Source organism: Oncorhynchus keta, chromosome 31 (assembly GCF_023373465.1).
Source record: "Oncorhynchus keta strain PuntledgeMale-10-30-2019 chromosome 31, Oket_V2, whole genome shotgun sequence".
Classification (NCBI taxonomy): Eukaryota; Metazoa; Chordata; class Actinopteri; order Salmoniformes; family Salmonidae; genus Oncorhynchus; species Oncorhynchus keta.
Window position 1 is genome coordinate 19,728,871 of NC_068451.1, and position 21,082 is coordinate 19,749,952.

At 43.7% G+C, this 21,082-nt stretch overlaps 1 pseudogene; it reads right to left on the minus strand.

The window, feature by feature from the left end:
* Positions 1 to 3,457: 3,457 nt before the first annotated feature.
* Positions 3,458 to 21,082, minus strand: part of LOC118364082 (cytochrome b5 reductase 4-like) — a 28,365-nt pseudogene continuing 10,740 nt past the window's right edge.

The window sequence follows — 21,082 nt, forward strand, 5'->3', positions numbered from 1 at the left end:
ATGCTGAAATTCATTTTGTGTGAAAAAGGAAGAAAATGACCATGACATGATGTACTTTGATGTTATTAAAACGTAAATGCCACGCAGGGTAAGGTTTTTAAATGGCACCTTCCATACGATCTAGAGAGTATAAATTAGAGAAAAAAATGGAAAAGGCCAAGATTGCATACATTCATGGACATCCTTAATAGATACCAATGTCCAATATAAAGGTTTCTTCCTCCAAAACGACATCTACGAGATTTCATGAAAATACACCTTCAATTTCATGGACATTTGTTCCATTTTCACCCAGTCTGAAAGGATACATCTAAAGGGGCAGACGGACTGACTGCAGCTGGAAACGGACAGATAAGAGCCCCTCTTATTAGGTTAATAGCGGAGCTACATCAGAGGGAGCACTCATAGCATAGAACTCTCTCATAGAACTCTCTCATAGAACTCTGCAGAATTGACATAGTTCGGTCTGGCAGGTTGATGTTCCACGGGGAGAAATCACGATAGTTGGTGCCTTTACCAACCTCATATATTTCACAAAAGTGAGAAAGAGTCAAGGACACACGGTCAGGGTTCCCAGACGCATTTTAGAATAATTGAACTGCATCAAACACTTACTCACTGTGGGCTCGAGGTATTAATGAATTCAATAAATACATTTAATAAAAATATAATTTCATTATTTAAATACATTTACATAGTTGTGTAATGTATTGCGTAATGTATTCCAATTGGTATGTATCACCTACTGTGAGTACTACAACATCAACCTGTGAGAGAGAAAGAGAGAGAAGGGAGAGAGAGAGCGAGAGATAAAAGAGCGAGAGATCGAGAAGAGGGAGAGAGAGTAAAAGTACTGATTCTGAAGACTGGTCTGCTTAACCATCAGTCTCTCTCAAACAGAACCACAGGCTGCAGAACAGACAGAACAGCAGCAGCACAGCCAGAACAGCTATCTAAATAATAATAACTCTCTGTAGGAGGGTATATGCCAACAGCAGGTTGGAATTTCTCATTACTTCTTCAACAAAAGTAAGATTTAATGATCAGAACTCCTCATAAACAACCCCAGACCTCTCTCTCTGTGGTCATGGTAGTGACCTCTCATAAACAACCCCAGAACTCTCTCTCTGTGGCCATGGTAGTGACCTCTCATAAACAACCCTAGACCTCTCTCTCTGTGGTCATGGTAGTGACCTCTCATAAACAACCCCAGACCTCTCTCTCTGTGGTCATGGTAGTGACCTCTCATAAACAACCCCAGACCTCTCTCTCTGTGGTCATGGTAGTGACCTCTCATAAACAACCCCAGACCTCTCTCAATGTGGTCATGGTAGTGACCTCTCATAAACAACCCCAGAACTCTCTCTCTGTGGTCATGGTAGTGACCTCTCATAAACAACCCCAGAACTCTCTCTCTGTGGTCATGGTAGTGACCTCTCATAAACAACCCCAGACCTCTCTCTCTGTGGTCATGGTAGTGACCTCTCATAAACAACCCCAGACCTCTCTCTCTGTGGTCATGGTAGTGACCTCTCATAAACAACCCCAGACCTCTCTCTCTGTGGTCATGGTAGTGACCTCTCATAAACAACCCCAGACCTCTCTCTCTGTGGTCATGGTAGTGACCTCTCATAAACAACCCCAGACCTCTCTCTCTGTGGTCATGGTAGTGACCTCTCATAAACAACCCCAGACCTCTCTCTCTGTGGTCATGGTAGTGACCTCTCATAAACAACCCCAGAACTCTCTCTCTGTGGTCATGGTAGTGACCTCTCATAAACAACCCCAGACCTCTCTCTCTGTGGTCATGGTAGTGACCTCTCATAAACAACCCCAGACTTCTCTCTCTGTGGTCATGGTAGTGACCTCTCATAAACAACCCCAGAACTCTCTCTCTCTGTGGTCATGGTAGTGACCTCTCATAAACAACCCCAGACCTCTCTCTCTGTGGTCATGGTAGTGACCTCTCATAAACAACCCCAGAACTCTCTCTCTGTGGCCATGGTAGTGACCTCTCATAAACAACCCCAGACCTCTCTCTCTGTGGTCATGGTAGTGACCTCTCATAAACAACCTCAGACCTCTCTCTCTGTGGTCATGTTAGTGACCTCTCATAAACAACCTCAGACCTCTCTCTCTGTGGTCATGGTAGTGACCTCTCATAAACAACCTCAGACCTCTCTCTCTGTGGTCATGGTAGTGACCTCTCATAAACAACCCCAGACCTCTCTCTCTGTGGTCATGTTAGTGACCTCTCATAAACAACCCCAGACCTCTCTCTCTGTGGCCATGGTAGTGACCTCTCATAAACAACCCCAGACCTCTCTCTCTGTGGTCATGGTAGTAACCTCTCATAAACAACCTCAGACCTCTCTCTCTGTGGTCATGGTAGTGACCTCTCATAAACAACCCCAGACCTCTCTCTCTGTGGTCATGGTAGTGACCTCTCATAAACAACCTCAGACCTCTCTCTCTGTGGTCATGGTAGTGACCTCTCATAAACAACCCCAGACCTCTCTCTCTGTGGTCATGGTAGTGACCTCTCATAAACAACCCCAGACCTCTCTCTCTGTGGTCATGGTAGTGACCTCTCATAAACAACCCCAGACCTCTCTCTCTGTGGTCATGGTAGTGACCTCTCATAAACAACCCCAGACCTCTCTCTCTGTGGTCATGGTAGTGACCTCTCATAAACAACCCTAGACCTCTCTCTCTGTGGTCATGGTAGTGACCTCTCATAAACAACCCCAGACCTCTCTCTCTGTGGTCATGGTAGTGACCTCTCATAAACAACCCCAGACCTCTCTCTCTGTGGTCATGGTAGTGACCTCTCATAAACAACCCCAGACCTTTCTCTCTGTGGTCAGAGCAGAGGAGTGTACAAGGACAGAATGGTTCAAAAAGCTCTGGTACAGACATAGACAGACAGTGAGCTGATGATGTTGACCTGAGGGTTCAGTGCTGCTGGGTAATTGAGCATTCATTCTTTGTGTGTGATTCACCAGCTCAGAGCCCAGCGGTCACATCCTAAGCGACCAGAGAGAATGACTGTCCATCCATGTTCCAAAGCACCAGAGAGAGAGAGAGAGAGAGAGAGAGAGAGAGAGAGAGAGAGAGAGAGAGAGAGAGAGAGAGAGACACAGAGAGAGAGGGAGCGAGAGAGAGAGACAGAGCTGCTTTCCTTCCAGATGCAAAGAGCCTCTGTGGGTCTCTGGCATCGCTGCTAACCACAGGAGTCAGATCCATCAGTTCAGTCTACAGTGCATAGAAAAACATTGTGCCAAAAAACACATTGGCCTGCAGCCTAACAACATATCTTCTCTCCCAGACACTCTCACAAATTGTCTTCTTTCTCTCACTCACAGACACAGACACACACACAGACACACACACAGACACACACACACACACACACACACAGTCCCGTTGACACCTCAGGCTGTGAAGTTGAGATATATCAGGTCTGAGACTGACACTCGGCCCTGGAACTCATGAAACTCCTCTTCACTGAATGCTGTCTCACCAACCTGAGAAAGAGAGGAGGGAGATTGAGAGAAGTGAGAGGAGTCAGAAAGCCTAAAGGTGGGAAAAGTTATGAAAAGTTATCCAATGTTATACAAGTTAACTTCCTTGCACTACATAGCCTGAAATAGCTTGAATCTACTAAATCAACATTAACATCAAAACATACAGCATGGCCTCTATACTTAGAAATGTTTTTTTATTTAACTATTCAAGTCAGTTAAGAACAAATTCTTATTTTCAATGACGGCTTAGGAACAGTGGGTTAACTGCCTTGTTCAGGGGCAGAACGACAGATTTTTAGCTTGTCAGCTCGGGGATTCGATCTTGCAACATTTCAGTTACTAGTCCAACGCTCTAACCACTAGGCTACTTGCCGTCTGGCTAAATGCCTAACTGGAGTGTGTAGAGGGGTGTGGAGCGTCACTCACCACACAGTCAGCTCGGTGAAGGCTGAGGGGCCACACACACAAAGACCTTTGACCCCTCAGGTCTAACCAGGAAGTCAGTCAGCATGGAGGCCTCAAACAGCCCCTTCCTGCCTGTCCAGGAATCACACGGCTCTGACAGAATATACTCCACCTGGAACCTGGAACCATAGGTTCTATTATGTTCTATTCTATCACATGGCTCTGACAGAACATACTCCACCTGGAACCATAGAATGTAAGAAACAAAGGTATATTCTGCCTTACCAATTGACAGACGGATCCATCAGAACATACTGTACACTGACAGAGATCACGAGAGAGAACATTCTCTGCCTAGTCTAGCAGCAAGACAACATGTACGTGTTAATGCTGCTTCACAGGTAATGGTTCACATGAGAATCTAGTCAATATGGTAATGATGGGGAGGAGTCACACACCATGAAGACATGCAATCATAGACATCTAGAGCGGGCAAGAACGAACACACACACACCACACACACACACACGCTGATGATTAGATTCACCACAGAGGGTCAGTCTTGCTGACATCTAACGCAGCCAACCTCAGAATGACCACACACCTCTCATCTTTAGCAGCGAGGCCATCAAGTTCAGAGTGCCACAGGATGTCTCTTTCCTGTCTGTTGAAGAACATCAGCTTGGTTTTCCTAGAACACACAAAGATCTAACGCCGTCAGAATAACCTTGTCCTTTACAATGTATTCACATCCTCAGAAAGAGAACAATGACATCCTTGTCCTTTACAATGTATTCACATCCTCAGAAAGAGAACAATGACATCCTTGTCCTTTACAATGTATTCACATCCTCAGAAAGAGAACAATGACATCCTTGTCCTTTACAATGTATTCACATCCTCAGAAAGAAAACAATGACAGCCTTGTCCTTTACAATGTATTCACATCCTCAGAAAGAGAACAATGACAGCCTTGTCCTTTACAATGTATTCACATCCTCAGAAAGAGAACAATGACAGCCTTGTCCTTTACAATGTATTCACATCCTCAGAAAGAGAACAATGACAGCCTTGTCCTTTACAATGTATTCACATCCTCAGAAAGAGAACAATGACATCCTTGTCCTTTACAATGTATTCACATCCTCAGAAAGAGAACAATGACAGCCTTGTCCTTTACAATGTATTCACATCCTCAGAAAGAGAACAATGACATCCTTGTCCTTTACAATGTATTCACATCCTCAGAAAGAGAACAATGACAGCCTTGTCCTTTACAATGTATTCACATCCTCAGAAAGAAAACAATGACAGCCTTGTCCTTTACAATGTATTCACATCCTCAGAAAGAGAACAATGACATCCTTGTCCTTTACAATGTATTCACATCCTCAGAAAGAAAACAATGACATCCTTGTCCTTTACAATGTATTCACATCCTCAGAAAGAGAACAATGACATCCTTGTCCTTTACAATGTATTCACATCCTCAGAAAGAGAACAATGACAGCCTTGTCCTTTACAATGTATTCACATCCTCAGAAAGAGAACAATGACATCCTTGTCCTTTACAATGTATTCACATCCTCAGAAAGAGAACAATGACAGCCTTGTCCTTTACAATGTATTCACATCCTCAGAAAGAGAACAATGACATCCTTGTCCTTTACAATGTATTCACATCCTCAGAAAGAGAACAATGACAGCCTTGTCCTTTACAATGTATTCACATCCTCAGAAAGAAAACAATGACAGCCTTGTCCTTTACAATGTATTCACATCCTCAGAAAGAGAACAATGACATCCTTGTCCTTTACAATGTATTCACATCCTCAGAAAGAAAACAATGACATCCTTGTCCTTTACAATGTATTCACATCCTCAGAAAGAGAACAATGACATCCTTGTCCTTTACAATGTATTCACATCCTCAGAAAGAGAACAATGACAGCCTTGTCCTTTACAATGTATTCACATCCTCAGAAAGAGAACAATGACAACCTTGTCCTTTACAATGTATTCACATCCTCAGAAAGAGAACAATGACATCATAGTCCTTTACAATGTATTCACATCCTCAGAAAGAGAACAATGACATCCTTGTCCTTTACAATGTATTCACATCCTCAGAAAGAGAACAATGACAACCTTGTCCTTTACAATGTATTCACATCCTCAGAAAGAGAACAATGACAACCTTGTCCTTTACAATGTATTCACATCCTCAGAAAGAGAACAATGACATCATAGTCCTTTACAATGTATTCACATCCTCAGAAAGAGAACAATGACATCCTTGTCCTTTACAATGTATTCACATCCTCAGAAAGAGAACAATGACAACCTTGTCCTTTACAATGTATTCACATCCTCAGAAAGAGAACAATGACAGCCTTGTCCTTTACAATGTATTCACATCCTCAGAAAGAGAACAATGACATCCTTGTCCTTTACAATGTATTCACATCCTCAGAAAGAGAACAATGACATCCTTGTCCTTTACAATGTATTCACATCCTCAGAAAGAGAACAATGACAGCCTTGTCCTTTACAATGTATTCACATCCTCAGAAAGAGAACAATGACATCCTTGTCCTTTACAATGTATTCACATCCTCAGGAAGAGAACAATGACATCCTTGTCCTTTACAATGTATTCACATCCTCAGAAAGAGAACAATGACAGCCTTGCAATAGCACAGCAGTCAGAGTACAGCCTCCTTCAGTTTCTATTCAGTCACAAGTAGAAATGAAATACTCGGGATCAACAATACAGCAGTATATTTGACAGGATAGGCAGAATATTTTCCATACTGCTTATACCTTTCCAAGTCTTTCATATCTACATGAAGTGCTTAGGGGGAAGGGGCAACACTAGTGGTTGTTTCTGGGTGGATCCATGACAGTGTATTTCACCTGAGTGAGCCCAGGTCCTGGAGGGCCAATCGGATCACCCGAGCCATGGGCGTGAACCCCGTGCAGGCTGCTAACAGGTAGAGGTGAGTGACCTCACGCAGGAGGCAGAGACTGAATGGACCATCCGGGCTGCTGACAGACAGGTGGTCACCTAGGCAACCAGGGAACCCATTAAGCTGAGAAACGACACAAAAACAAGAATAAGCAAAAACAGATAACACATGTTTGTTTTTTAAACGAAGTACAAAATCAGGATAGCTTTAATAATGAATACAGAATACAGTGTCTGTTCATTCCCTACCATCAGCTATCCATTTCCTCTTTCATGAGGTTTCTGTTTGTACTGTACATCTAGTCTTTGTTATTAGGTGTTATCTAAATGTACTGTATATCAGTGAAAGGCACATGGTACCGTTGTAATGGAGAATGTTTTTCTTCTTTAACTGACTGACTGGGAAATAAACAACCTCCATCTGTCCCAATGTAGCAGCTGGGCCAGCTGGGCCAGCATCGCCAGGCAACCAGACATGCACACACATCACTCAACACTAGGATATATTCAGGTAATGGGGGCCAGATTAGGACAATTACATAGCCTAAAGCCATGTCACTGAGTGTAGTTTACACAGAAAGATAAAGAAACATCTATTTTCCTGTCCACTTCTGTGCAGATGGACTGGTAGGACAATTACTTTTCCAGTAAGGAGAAGGTCATGGATTTAGATTGTATTGATTCCACTGTTAAGAGGACAAGACACAGGCCAGGGAATCTGATTGATTGGAGGTGGAAAGGAAAGAAGGGTTATATTCTGGCACCCTGACTATGTAGAAGGCTGGACTCTGAGAAGAGGGGTCGAGATGATAGATGGGATAAAACAACCTGTTTATGAGCTTTTAAATAGAAACTAATTACACCATCAATCCTTTGGATTGGGAGCTGAGCTGAGCAATCCCCCCCCCCCGTAATTTATTTATCTGAATAGTGCCTACTTCTGCTGATGTATGAATATATATACACTGCTCAAAAAAATAAAAGGAACACTAAAATAACACATCCTAGATCTGAATGAATGAAATATTCTTATTAAATAATTTTTTCTTTACATAGTTGAATGTGCTGACAACAAAATCACACAAAAATTATCAATGGAAATCAAATTTATCAACCCATGGAGGTCTGGATTTGGAGTCACACTCAAAATTAAAGTGGAAAACCACACTACCGGCTGATCCAACTTTGATGTAATGTCCTTAAAACAAGTCAAAATGAGGCTCAGTAGTGTGTGTGGCCTCCACGTGCCTGTATGACATCCCTACAACGCCTGGGCATGCTCCTGATGAGGTGGCGGATGGTCTCCTGAGGGACCTCCTCCCAGACCTGGAGTAAAGCATCCGCCAACTCCTGGACAGTCTGTGGTGCAACGTGGCATTGGTGGATGGAGCGAGACATGATGTCCCAGATGTGCTCAATTGGATTCAGGTCTGGGGAACGGGCGGGCCAATCCATAGCATCAATGCCTTCCTCTTGCAGGAACTGCTGACACACTCCAGACACATGAGGTCTAGCATTGTCTTGCATTAGGAGGAACCCAGGGCCAACCGCACCAGCATATGGTCTCACAAGGGGTCTGAGGATCTCATCTCAGTACCTAATGGCAGTCAGGCTACCTCTGTTGAGCACATGGAGGGCTGTGTGGCCCCCCAAAGAAATGCCACCCCACACCATGACTGACCCACCACCAAACCGGTCATGCTGGAGGATGTTGCAGGCAGCAGAACGTTCTCCACAGCGTCTCCAGACTGTCACATGTGCTCAGTGTGAACCTGCTTTCATCTGTGAAGAGCACAGGGCGCCAGTGGCAAATTTGCCAATCTTGGTGTTCTCTGGCAAATGCCAAACGTCCTGCACGGTGTTTGGCTGTAAGCCCAACCGCCACCTGTGGACGTCGGGCCCTCATACCACCCCCATGGAGTCTGTTTCTGATCGTTTGAACAGACACATGCACATTTGTGGCCTGCTGGAGGTCATTTTGCAGGGCTCTTGGCAGTGATCCACCTTGCACAAAGGCGGAGGTAGCGGTCCTGCTGCTGGGTTGTTGCCCTGCTACAGTCTCCTCCACATCTCCTGACGTACTGGCCTGTCTCCTGGTAGCGCCTCCATGCTCTGGACACTACGCTGACAGACACAGCAAACCTTCTTGCCACAGCTCGCATTGATGTGCCATCCTGGATGAGCTGCACTACCTGAGCCACTTGTGTGGGTTGTAGACTCACTCTACCACTAGAGTGAAAGCACCGCCAACATCCAAAAGTGACCAAAACATCAGCCAGGAAGCATAGGAACTGAGAAGTGGTCTGGTCACCACCTGCAGAACCACTCCTTTATTGGGGGTGTCTTGCTAATTGCCTATCATTTCCACCTGTTGTCTATTCAACAGCATGTGAAATGTATTGTCAATCCGTGCTTCCTAAGTGGACAGTTTGATTTCACAGAAGTGTGATTGACTTAGAGTTACATTGTGTTGTTTAAGTGTTCCCTTTATTTTTTTGAGCAGTATATATATATATATATATATATATATATATAAATAATTAAAAAGAGAGAGAGAGAGAGAGAGAGAGGTGACAAAAGGATACAGGATGAAAGAGAGAGACGAGGAAAAAAGATAGGGTCCAACTAGGGCTGTGACGATTACAGAATTTTAGGAAACTATTCATTGTCATGCAAATGACCACAGTCATTGCCATAGTTGAGCTTGTGTGGCCCCTTGAGCTTGTAATGGATCTTTGAATATTAGCTATGACATACATACTAAATACAACAGCATTGGTGACACCCCTATCTCAAAACCGAATGGTTTGGACCGCTTGAAACGTTTGGAAATTAAGCTTCTCCTCCTGACAGTGCCGTTCTGCTCGTAAAATGACTACCAAATGTTCCCATTTCATGTAAAAATACAATTATCTACTTGAATATATAAGTTGATAATTGTCCATAATTGCTGGTTCCAATATTATAATCTGAGATTTAATACTGAAAATACATACTGAGACTAGAATTGCAGAGTGCTACTATTAATCATAAGTATATCCCTAATCACAATGGTAAGAGTATAGTCCTCCCTGTGAATGTTAACGTCATCATCATGTTATTACTAACGGTCATGTAAATGCAGTACCCTATCATAATCACAATCAATGCTTGTTTTTTATTTGAATCCACACACAGGAGTCAAGAACTTCTGTCACCTAGTCTACTTGTGTAGGCAGCAGGCAAACATGTAAATGAGTTTATGGTAAACAAAAGTGTATCTAATCAATCCTGGTTGGAAGAAAAATGAACTTCCCTCCGGTTTCTGGCATGCTATTTTTTATTTCATGTTGTTGTTGTTGCCAACCTTGCTCACTTATCTGAGACATTAGTATTCCACAGCGCGGCTAAACCACCTGCAGATTGACGTACACTTGACCTCCATCTATGACTATTCCTCTTCAAATCAAATCCAATTTTATTTGTCACATACACATGGTTAGCAGATGTTAATGCGAGTGTAGCGAAATGCTTGTGCTTCTAGTTCCGACAATGCAGTAATAACCAACAAGTAATCTAACTAACAATTCCAAAACTACTGTCTTATACACAGTGTAAGGGGATAAAGAATATGTACATAAAGATATATGAATGAGGTATGGTACAGAGCAGCATAGGCAAGATACGGTAGATGGTATCGAGTACAGTATATACATATGAGATGAGTATGTAAACAAAGTGGCATAGTTAAAGTGGCTATTGATACATGTATTACATAAGGATGCAGTAGATGATATAGAGTACAGTACATACGTATGCATATGAGATGAATAATGTAGGGTGTGCAACATTATATAAGGTAGCATTGTTTAAAGCATAGCATTGTGGCTAGTGATATTTTTTACATAATTTCCCATCAATTTCCATTATTAAAGTGGCTGGAGTTGAGTCAGTGTCAGTGTCAGTGTGTTGGCAGCAACCACTCAATGTTAGTGGTGGCTGTTTAACAGTCTGATGGCCTTGAGATAGAAGCTGTTTTTCAGTCTCTCGGTCCCAGCTTTGATGCACCTGTACTGACCTCGCCTTCTGGATGATAGCGGGGTGAACAGGCAGTGGCTCGGGTGGTTGTTGTCCTTGATGATCTTTATGGCCTTCCTGTAACATCGGGTGGTGTAGGTGTCCTGGAGGGCAGGTAGTTTGCCCCCGGTGATGCGATGTGCAAACCTCACTACCCTCTGGAGAGCCTTACGGTTGTGGGCGGAGCAGTTGCCGTACCAGGTGGTGATACAGCCCGCCAGGATGCTCTCAATTGTGCATCTGTAGAAGTTTGTGAGTGCTTTTGGTGACAAGCCGAATTTCTTCAGCCTCCTGAGTTTGAAGAGGCGCTGCTGTGCCTTCTTCACGATGCTGTCTGTGTGAGTGGACCAATTCAGTTTGTCTGTGATGTGTATGCCGAGGAACTTAAAACTTGCTACCCTCTCCACTACTGTTCCATCGATGTGGATAGGGGGGTGTTCCCTCTGCTGTTTCCTGAAGTCCACAATCATCTCCTTAGTTTTGTTGACGTTGAGTGTGAGGTTATTTTCCTGACACCACATTCCGAGGGCCCTCACCTCCTCCCTGTAGGCCGTCTCGTCGTTGTTGGTAATCAAGCCTACCACTGTTGTGTCGTCCGCAAACTTGATGATTGAGTTGGAGGCGTGCGTGGCCACGCAGTCGTGGTTGAACAGGGAGTACAGGAGAGGGCTCAGAACGCACCCTTGTGGGGCCCCAATGTTGAGGATCAGCGGGGTGGAGATGTTGTTGCCTACCCTCACCACCTGGGGGCGGCCCGTCAGGAAGTCCAGTACCCAGTTGCACAGGGCGGGGTCGAGACCCAGGGTCTCGAGCTTGATGACGAGTTTGGAGGGTACTATGGTGTTGAATGCCGAGCTGTAGTCGATGAACAGCATTCTCACATAGGTATTACTCTTGTCCAGATGGGTTAGGACAGTGTGCAGTGTGGTTGAGATTGCATCGTCTGTGGACCTATTTGGGCGGTAAACAAATTGGAGTGGGTCTAGGGTGTCAGGTAGGGTGGAGGTGATATGGTCCTTGACTAGTCTCTCAAAGCACTTCATGATGACGGAAGTGAGTGCTACGGGGCGGTAGTCGTTTAGCTCAGTTACCTTAGCTTTCTTGGGAACAGGAACAATGGTGGCCCTCTTGAAGCATGTGGGAACAGCAGACTGGTATAGGGATTGATTGAATATGTCCGTAAACACACCGGCCAGCTGGTCTGCGCATGCTCTGAGGGCGCGGCTGGGGATGCCGTCTGGGCCTGCAGCCTTGCGAGGGTTAACACGTTTAAATGTCTTACTCACCTCGGCTGCAGTGAAGGAGAGTCCGCATGTTTTCGTTGCAGGCCGTGTCAGTGACACTGTATTGTCCTCAAAGCGGGCAAAAAAGTTGTTTAGTCTGCCTGGGAGCAAGACATCCTGGTCCGTGACTGGGCTGGTTTTCTTCTTGTAGTCCGTGATTGACTGTAGACCCTGCCACATGCCTCTTGTGTCTGAGCCGTTGAATTGAGATTCTACTTTGTCTCTGTACTGACGCTTAGCTTGTTTGATAGCCTTGCGGAGGGAATAGCTGCACTGTTTGTATTTGGTCATGTTACCAGTCACCTTGCCCTGATTAAAAGCAGTGGTTCGCACTTTCAGTTTCACGCGAATGCTGCCATCAATCCACGGTTTCTGGTTAGGGAATGTTTTAATCGTTGCTATGGGAATGACATCTTCAACGCACGTTCGAATGAACTCGCACACCGAATCAGCGTATTCGTCAATATTGTTATCTGATGCAATACGAAACATATCCCAGTCCACGTGATGGAAGCAGTCTTGGAGTGTGGAGTCAGCTTGGTCGGACCAGCGTTGGACAGACCTCAGCATGGGAGCTTCTTTTTTTAGTTTCTGTCTGTAGGCAGGGATCAACAAAATGGAGTTGTGGTCAGCTTTTCCGAAAGGAGGGCGGGGCAGGGCCTTATATGCGTCGCGGAAGTTAGAGTAACAATGATCCAAGGTTTTTCCACCCCTGGTTGCGCAATCAATATGCTGATAAAATTTAGGGAGTCTTGTTTTCAGATTAGCCTTGTTAAAATCCCCAGCTACAATGAATGCAGCCTCCGGATAAATGGATTTCAGTTTGCAAAGAGTCAAATAAAGTTCGTTCAGAGCCATCGATGTGTCTGCTTGCGGGGGGATATATACGGCTGTGATTATAATCGAAGAGAATTCTCTTGGTAGATAATGTGGTCGACATTTGATTGTGAGGAATTCTAAATCAGGTGAACAGAAGGATTTGAGTTCCTGTATGTTTCTTTCATCACACCATGTCTCGTTAGCCATAAGGCATACGCCCCCGCCCTCTTCTTACCAGAAAGATGTTTGTTTCTGTCGGCGCGATGCGTGGAGAAACCCGCTGGCTGCACCGCCTCCGATAGCGTCTCTCCAGTGAGCCATGTTTCCGTGAAGCAAAGAACGTTACAGTCTCTGATGTCCCTCTGGAATGCTACCCTTGCTCGGATTTCATCAACCTTGTTGTCAAGAGACTGGACATTGGCGAGAAGAATGCTAGGGAGTGGTGCACGATGTGCCCGTCTCCGGAGTCTGACCAGAAGACCGCCTCATTTCCCTCTTTTTCGGAGTGTTTTATTTGGGTCGCTGCATGGGATCCATTCCGTTATCCTGTTTGAAAGGCAGAACACAGGATCCGCGTCGCGAAAATCATATTATTGGTCGTACTGATGGTGAGTTGACGCTGATCTTATATTCAGTAGTTCTTCTCGACTGTATGTAATGAAACCTAAGATGACCTGGGGTACTAATGTAAGAAATAACACGTAAAAAAACAAAAAACTGCATAGTTTCCTAGGAACGCGAAGCGAGGCGGCCATCTCTGTCGGCGCCGGAAGTACAACTTACATATGAACACACAGCACATGAACACACACAGAAACAAACGCACGCACGCACACACAAACAAAACTCACACAACCTACTTACTAACAACCTTATATTTCTTTACTTTACTCTTGTTATTATCTATCCGGGTGCCTACTCTCTTTACCTCATGTATATATCAAATTCAAGTAGCTCGTACCTCTGCACATTGATCTGGTGCTCCCTGTATATAGCTCCACATTGATCTGGTACTCCCTGTATATAGCTCCACATTGATCTGGTACTCCCTGTATATAGCTCCACATTGATCTGGTACTCCCTGTATATAGATCCCCATTGATCTGGTACTCCCTGTATATAGCTCCACATTGATCTGGTACTCCCTGTATATAGCTCCACATTGATCTGGTACTCCCTGTATATAGCTCCACATTGATCTGGTACTCCCTGTATATAGCTCCCCATTGATCTGGTACTCCCTGTATATAGCTCCACATTGATCTGGTACTCCCTGTATATAGCTCCCCATTGATCTGGTACTCCCTGTATATAGCTGCCCATTGATCTGGTACTCCCTGTATATAGCTCCCCATTGATCTGGTACTCCCTGTATATAGCTGCCCATTGATCTGGTACTCCCTGTATATAGCTCCCCATTGATCTGGTACTCCCTGTATATAGCTCCACATTGATCTGGTACTCCCTGTATATAGCTCCCCATTGATCTGGTACTCCCTGTATATAGCTCCACATTGATCTGGTACTCCCTGTATATAGCTCCCCATTGATCTGGTACTCCCTGTATAAAGCTGCCCATTGATCTGGTACTCCCTGTATATAGCTCCCCATTGATCTGGTACTCCCTGTATATAGCTCCACATTGATCTGGTACTCCCTGTATATAGCTCCCCATTGATCTGGTACTCCCTGTATATAGCTCCACATTGATCTGGTACTCCCTGTATATAGCTCCCCATTGATCTGGTACTCCCTGTATATAGCTCCACATTGAGCTGGTACTCCCTGTATATAGCTCCCCATTGATCTGGTACTCCCTGTATATAGCTCCCCATTGATCTGGTACTCCCTGTATATAGCTCCACATTGATCTGGTATTCCCTGTATATAGCTCCCCATTGATCTGGTACTCCCTGTATATAGCTCTACATTGATCTGGTACTCCCTGTATATAGCTCCCCATTGATCTGGTACTCCCTGTATATAGCTCCCCATTGATCTGGTACTCCCTGTATATAGCTCCACATTGATCTGGTACTCCCTGTATATAGCTCCCCATTGATCTGGTACTCCCTGTATATAGCTCTACATTGATCTGGTACTCCCTGTATATAGCTCCCCATTGATCTGGTACTCCCTGTATATAGCTCCCCATTGATCTGGTACTCCCTGTATATAGCTCCACATTGATCTGGTACTCCCTGTATATAGCTCCATTCTGGGGTATTTTATTTGATTCCTCTTTTGTTCGTTACTATTTAAAACTATATATATGTAATTAAACTTAGCATCTTTGGGAACGGTTCGGAATTTCAATGTAAAGTTAGATTTGGTGTATGTGATAAATAACATTTGATTTGAACAACCCACTTAGCTGTAACAGTGAGGTTTACTGGGGGCCTCAGACTTACCGATGTTGAGGTTGTTTAGGTGTGGAGTCAACACTCCATCTGGGTAGACTTTGATCATGAGGAAGATGTCAGTGGCTGCAGTCCCCTGTGTGGATTCCAGTGTAGCTGGTACCAGTGTTTCCTCGACTGGTGTGTAGGGCTTCACCACCTCACTGTCTACACATATAGCATTAACATTAGCAATGAATTACATGGGATGCTATGGGATTAGCGGTAGCCCAGATATAGTGTTAGTCAACTGTCTACACATTTCATAAGGATTGTTTTTCTCTGGAGGCCAGGAAGGAACTGGTACGATGTACATTACTGGTGGTTTTAGATTTTAGCGATGTTATATATATAGATGTAGGCTTCAACCACTAACTACCCTGAGAGCAATTGATTCAGTATAGCATGCAGCCCTCAGGTTCATTACCAATCAAAAACATTGAACACATCATTGTGGTCTCTACAGTGCTGTTGGTTGGTCGTCATTGACCTTGCGTAGGGTTAAACACCGGTATAAACTGATTTATAAGGCCATTTTGGGTAAAATGCCACTATCTGTTTTTGTTTTTTTAAATCAGGTCAGTAAATATATATAAATTACAGTCACATTCTCATTTACTTTTCACAGTACCAAGAATTAGAATAGGTCATGGTGGAAATAGTTCAAGTTACTCAACTCAGTGGTCCTGGAATTCTCTCCTGAACATTTAAAAATGTGATAATCTAGTCATGTTGGTAGAGTTTAAACACTTGGTCGTCGTAAATATCATAGAAGCGTGTAATTGTCTTTAGGACAGCTGTTTACTTTTGTTATGACATTTGTGTTTCTTTATGTAATAGTTGTACAGTATGTGTGTCTATAGTTTTATTCAATGCTGTGTTAGTGTATCTAAGTTGTTTTGTCTGAAACGTTGTTCCCCCTGCTGCTATTGGACCAGGTCTTGCTTGAAAAATAGATTTTATCTCAATGAGAAAATAATGTATAAATAAAGGTTAAATCAAATGTAAAAAATGTAGCATAGCACAAGCACTAGCAATGGATCGCATGGGCTGCTATGGGATTAGCTCTAGCCTAGATGTAGCGTTAGCATTAGCATGGATCTTGAGGTAGATGTGTTTCCCAACTGGCACGTGCATGAGTGTCCCTAGAGGGAGTTGTAACCGGAACGCCCAGATGTCGTGTGTGACCTCCGTCTTAGAAACTAACATACACTCCCTGTAGAAGATCGCTGCAGAGAGAGTGAATAACTAACATGTAATTTTGGTTAATAGGGGAAGGTAATAAAATCCATTCAGAAGACCGATGGATAAACATCTCTTTGGATGTGTCTGAAATGGCATTCTGGCTATTTCTTTCGTCTTTTCTCGATTCCTCACTTCCTCTCTCCTTGCCTCCTTCTCAAAACGCATTGGAGGAGAAAGTACAAGGTCCCTCCCCTCTTACATTCTCCTCTCAAGCCTTTTGAGAAGAAGGTGAGGAGTGAAGCCGTGCGGAATCAGGGAAAGATGTATTGGAAAAGAGCCCCTATTCATACCTCAATCTTTCTTCCTGAAAAGAGAATCATGGAATTCCAGTGGTTCACCAAGCTCCTCCCACTTTCCTTTGGCCGCTTTACGCATGCTGACCTGAATCTTCCTCACAGCACACGCTGTGTGGACTGTACCAGCATAGCGAGAGAGCGAGAAGGAGAAAGATGGGGAGGGAGGGAGGGAGTTGGTAAACGTTAACAGTTAGTCAGCTTTAGCTTATGAAAAGACATCAGACCATAAAATGTTCTCCTTACCAGAAAACGCTTCCATCTTCTTCTTGGGCTAGACCTGAAAAAGAGAGCCTCCTAGTGAGTTGTCTACCAGAAATTAATATAAATCAAATGCATCTCCCCATTTACAGAGAGATAGAGAAGGAAAGAGAGACAGAAGTAAGAGAGGGACAGACAGGGTGATAGAGATATAGAGGGTGATAGCGATATAGAGGGTTTAGTGGAAATGGGCACAGTGTTTATTTCCTCTGGTTGACACAGTCAATATTTCCCTCCAACATTAATAAGCCAGTGATAAACACTGGACACTATTTGTGTCAAGTCCTCTGGCAGGCTGGAACACAGATGGAGAAATAAGCCTTGAGAGCAATCAATAATATAATTACAGCCGATAATGAACTAGGTCTGTGATGGTCATGGAATTTTAGATGACGATAATTGGCCAGTCAAAATGACCACGGTCACAGTAACAACCGTTCAAATAGCAAACAATAAGAAGAATTAGGAGAAAAAAAAACATTTTTTGACGCACATTTTCTCTTCCTTTTCGCTCCTGACTGCATGTGCTGTGTAGTGCTGCGGGGGAGGGGGGGGGGGTGGGGTCATTGCCTATGCAACCAAAGACAAAAGTTTCATCACATTGTTAATAGTCCATGTTCCGGCAGAAATGGACTCAACCGCACAAATGTCGGCCGTCCCGTCTTCAGTCAGCTGTTTGTTCAACACCAAAATAAATAAATGTACATACATTTTTTAAGGGGGTATCAGTTAGAGGGTAAAGGTAATTGTGCCAGCCCTAACTAGGGTACAGAATAGCATTGTGACAAATGTAAAAAAAAATCGTAATGTTAAAACTGCAATTTTTATTGTTTAAACAATAAGAAAATCATGAAACTATTCGCAATGCAGATATGGTGCTGCATATGACCGCCAGCGGGCAATGCTGTTAAAACTACCGCAGTCATGGCAACCCATAGACTGTAAAAGATATGGACAAAGCCATCAATGACATCACCCCATTGTTTCCTATGAGAATGCTCAGTGGAGCATTTGAAGATCAGAAAGTGTATTTTCAGCAAGTCACCATCTTGCTTCATGGAGGACTTTTTGGAAACATTGCATGTGCAGTTTGAGCTAGTCTAAGTGACGTTTTTTGGAAAAATAACATTCCCAAAGTAAACAGGCTATTTTTCAGGACCAGATAATAGAATACGCATATAATTGACAGCTTAGGATGGAAAACACTCTAACGTTTCCAAAACTGTAAAAAATATTGTCTGTGAGTATAACAGAACTGATATTGCAGGCGAAAGCCTGAGAAAAACCCAATCAGGAAGTGACTCTTATTTAGAAACCTCTGCGTTCCTCTGCGTTCCTATGCGTATTGAGCAGTGAAAGGGATATCAACCAGATTCCTTTTTCTATGGCTTCCCTAATGTGTCTAGTGTCACAAGACATAGTTTGAGGCTTTTATTTTGAAAAATGAGCGTGAGCGACAACATTGCGTCAGTGGTCACCTGGTGGCTCTCAGAGTGATATGTGCGTAATAGACAAATGCGGCCATTGTTTCTCTCGCTCCTACTAAGAAGCCAACTGACCCTGTTGATATATTATCGAATAGATATTTGAAAAACACCTTGAGGATTGATTATAAAAAAACGTTTGCCATGTTTCTGTCGATATTATGGATCGAATTTTGAATATTTTTTGTCATTGTCGTGACCGCAATTTCCGGTCGATTTCTCAGCCAAACGTGAAGAACAAACGGAGCTATTTTGCCTACAAAAATAATCTTTATGGAAAAAGGAACATTTGCTATCTAACTGGGAGTCTCGTGAGTGAAAACATCCGAAGCTCATCAAAGGTAAACGATTTAATTTGATTGCTTTTCTAATTTTTGTGACCAAGTTGCCTGCTGCTAGCTAGGCATAATGCTATGCTAGGCTATCGATAAACTTACACAAATGCTTGTCTTGCTTTGGCTGTAAAGCATAATTTCAAAATCTGAGATGACAGGGTGATTAACAAAAGGCTAAGCTGTGTTTCAATATATTTCACTTGTGATTTCATGAATATGAATATTTTCTAGTAATATTTTTTGTCCGTTGCGTTATGCTAATTAGTGTCAGTAGATGACAATTCTCCCGGATCCGGGAGCGGCAGTTCCAAGATTAAGTATCTCAAGTTGAAAGCCGACTGAGGTACTGCAGGCTGCCATTAGCAACTACACTTGAAGTCGGACGTTTACATACGCTTGGGTTGGCGCCCCCCCTTGGGTTGTGCCGTGGCGGTGATCTCTGTGGGTTATACTTTGTGGGCCATACTCTGCCTTGTCTCAGGATGGTAAGTTGGTGGTATCCCTCTAGTGGTGTGGGGGCTGTGCTTTGGCAAAGTGGGTGGGGTTATATCCTTCCTGTTTGGCCCTGTCCGGGGGTGTCATCGGATGGGGCCACAGTGCCTCCTGACTGCTCCTGTCTCAGCCTCCAGTATTTATGCTGCAGTAGTTTATGTGTCGGGGGGCGAGGGTCAGTTTTTTATATCTGGAGTACTTCTCCTGTCCTATCCGATGTCCTGTGTCAATTTAAGTATGCTCTCTCTAATTCTCTTTCTCTCTCTCGGAGGACCTGAGCCCTAGGACCATGCCTCAGGACTACCTGGCATGATGACTCCTTGCTGTCCCCAGTCCACCTGGCCGTGCTGTTGCTCCAGTTTCAACTGTTCTGCCTGTGATTATTATTATTCGACCATGCTGGTCATTTATGAACATTTGAACATCTTGGCCATGTTCTGTTATAATCTCCACCCGACACAGCCAGAAGGACTGGCCACCCCACATAGCCTGGTTCCTCTCTAGGTTTCTTCCTAGGTTTTGGCCTTTCTAGGGAGTTTTTCCTATCCAACGTGCTTCTACACCTGCATTGCTTGTTGTGGGGTTTTAGGCTGGGTTTCTGTACAGCACTTTGAGATATCAGCTGATGTACGAAGGGCTATATAAATACATTTGATTTGATTTACAGACAGATTATTTCACTTATAATTCACTGTATCACAATTCCAGTTGGTCAGAAGTTTACATACACTAAGTTGACTGCGCCTGTAAACAGCTTGAAAAATTCCAGAAAATCAATTGGAGGTGTACCTGTGGATGTATTTCAAGGCCTACCTTCAAACTCAGTGCCTCTTTGCTTGACATCAAGGGAAAATCAAAAGAAATCAGCCAAGACCTCAGAAAACTAATTGTGGACCTCCACAAGTCTGGTTCATCCTTAGGAGAAATTTCCAAATGCCTGAAGGTACCACGTCCATCTGTACAAACAATAGTACATAAGTATAAACACCATAGGACCACACAGCCATCGTACCGCTCAGAAAGGAGACGCGTTCTGTCTCCTAGAGATGAACGTACTTGCGAAAAGTGCAAATCAATCTCAGAACAACAGCAAAGGACCTTGTGAAGATGATGGAGGAAACAGGTACAAAAGTATCTATATCCACAGTAAAATGAGTCCTATATTGACATAACCTGAAAGGCCGCTCAGCAAGGAAGTAGCCACTGCTCCAAAACAGCCGTAAAAAAAAATCCAGACTACGGTTTGCAACTGCACATGAGGACAAAGATCATACTTTTTGGAGAAATGTCCTCTGGTCTGATGAAACAGAAATATAACTGTTTGGCCATAATGACCATCGTTATGTTTGGAGAAAAAAGGGGGATGCTTGCAAGCCGAAGAACACCATCCCAACCGTGGCAGCATCATGTTGTGGGGGTGCTTGCTGCAGGAAGGACTGGTGCACTTCACAAAATAGATGGCATCATGAGGAAAGAAAAAGTATGTGCATATATTGAAGCAACATCTCAAGACAT